Below are 2355 nucleotides of genomic sequence, written 5' to 3'. Positions count from 1 at the left end.
TTTTTTTTTTCATTTAAAATATGTTTTAATGGGTTTCAAAATTCTATGACAGATTTTTTTGGTCAAATTATTTTCATTAAGAAGTAATTATTTTAAAAACTAACAACCTAAAAACTTGCACACAAAAAACCCAAACATGTTCCATAAAATGTTCTTTCCTTCTGAAGGTTTTATAATGCATTGCTGTCATTAACCTGTTTTTTATTATTAAACTTAAATGGCCTATTCAGCCAAATACTTCTGGGACTGTTCTTCAACCACTGAAGGAAACTAGGGTGCAGGTATTAGGAATAATACTCATTTAGCCTCCTGAACTTTCTGGGCAGACTTGCTGACCTTCCCAACTCTAGCAGCCCTCTTATCCACTGCTTTGAAGACACCCACAGCAACTGTCTGTCTCATATTATGAACAGTAAAATGACCAAGAGGGGGATGGTCAGAGGAGTTCTCAACACTCCAGCAACCATCTGAATGATGGCAGCATCACTAGATTTCAAGAGTTTAGGGCCACCTTCCTGCTTCTTACCAGAGTGGCAATCAGTCTTGTTTCAATCAAGCGAACTTGCAAGCAACATAAGCTGTGTGACAGTCTAGTATAGGAGGATAACCAGAACCTCTTTGCCTGGATGGCTCACGATAATCACGTGAGCAGTGCAGTTAGCTGCTTCCATTGGTGAGTCATTTTTGCTCTCACCAGCAACATTGCCATGACTAATATCTTTGACAGACACATTCTTGACATATAAGCCCACATTATCCTTAGGAAGAGCTTCACTCAAAGCTTTTTGGTGCATTTCAACACTGTACTTCAGTTGTAATGTTAACTGGTGCAAAATTAGACCACATGCTGGGTTTGAGAATACCAGTCTCCACTGGCCCCAAAGGGACAGTGCCAATATCACCAGTTTGTAGACATCGGGCAGGGGCAGATACAAGACCTTGTCAACTGAATGAATTGATGGTAGGATGCAATTCAGAGCTTTAAGCAGCATGGTTTCACTGGTATTGCCATCTTTACAGGTGACTTTCCATCTCATGAGCCAAGGTATGTTAGCACTTGACTCCAGCATATTGTCACCTTTCTAATTAAAAATTGGCAAAAATGCTACTGTAGCAGGTCTGTAGCCAATTTTCTTAATATGGGTGCTGATTTCCTTAATGATTTTCTCATATCTCTTCTGGCTGTAGGGTGAGTTGGTGGAATCTGTTTTGTTAACACGAACAGTTGGTTGTTTTACAATCAATGTGGAAGCCAGAGGCATATGCTCATGAGTCTGCTCATTCTTGGAGATACCAAGTTCAGATTCATCAGCACCAGCAGCAACAGTAAGGATAGCACAGTCAATTTGATATTGACATGGTTTGTCTCTGTGTCTCCACCCAAATCTCATCTTGAATTGTACCTCCCATAATTCCCACATGTTGTGGGAGGGACCTGGTGGGAGATAATTGAATTGTGGGGGCCGTCACCCCCATATTGTGTTCGTGGTTGTAAGTCTCACAAGATTTGATGGTTTTATAATGGGTCCCTCTTTTACTTTATTCTCTTTCTCTCTTTGCCTTCTGCCATGTAAGACGTGACTTTGTTCTTCCCTCACCTTCTACCATGATTATGAGGCCTCCCCAGCCATGTGGGACTGTGAGTCCATTAAACCTCCTTTTCTTTATAAATTACCCAGTCTCGGATATGTCTTTATCAGCAGTGTGAAAATGGACTAATACAATAAATATTCCTGTAATCATGTTTTTGATAAATTCCCTGTGTCCTGGGGCATCTGTGATGGTCACATAGTAGTATTTGGTGGTCTCAAATTTCCATGTGGAGATATCAGTGGTGATACCATGCTCAAGCTTAGCTTTCAGTTTATCCGAGACCCAGGCATACTTGAAGGACCCCTTTCCCATCTCAGCAGTCGTGTCCTCACATTTTTTAATGGTTGTTTGGTCAGTCCCACCACATTTATAGATTGGATGGCAAGTAGTAATGGACTTGAATGAATCTACATGTCCAGTGATGATGATGTTGATACAAGTCTTTTTCTTTTCATTTTCGGTTTGATTTAGGGGTAGTTTTCATGACACCTGTATTCTGGTGGCAAACCCTTTGCCCAAAAGCTGCTTAGGTCTTTTCTTCATGTTGAATAGATTTTTGTGTATAGTGTAAGTGTCCAATTTCGTTCTTTTACATGTAGACATCCAGTTTTCCTAACTGTTTGTTGCAGAGACTATCCTAGCTTCATTGTGTATTCCTGGTACCCTTATTGAAAATTAGTTGAACATATTTGCATGGGTTTACTTCTGAGCTCTCTATTTTGTTCCATTGGTTATATGTCTGTCTTTCTGCCAGTACCATAC

At 40.2% G+C, this 2355-nt stretch overlaps 1 pseudogene; it reads right to left on the bottom strand.

Annotated features, from left to right (window-relative positions):
* Positions 1-297: 297 nt before the first annotated feature.
* On the bottom strand, positions 298-2037 carry LOC105532163 (annotated as a pseudogene).
* Positions 2038-2355: the final 318 nt, after the last annotated feature.

Source organism: Mandrillus leucophaeus, unplaced genomic scaffold (genome assembly GCF_000951045.1).
Source record: "Mandrillus leucophaeus isolate KB7577 unplaced genomic scaffold, Mleu.le_1.0 Scaffold938, whole genome shotgun sequence".
In the NCBI taxonomy this organism is placed as follows: Eukaryota; Metazoa; Chordata; class Mammalia; order Primates; family Cercopithecidae; genus Mandrillus; species Mandrillus leucophaeus.
Note: the sequence above shows the minus strand (reverse complement) of the source record. Positions and strands in the feature narration are given on the sequence as shown.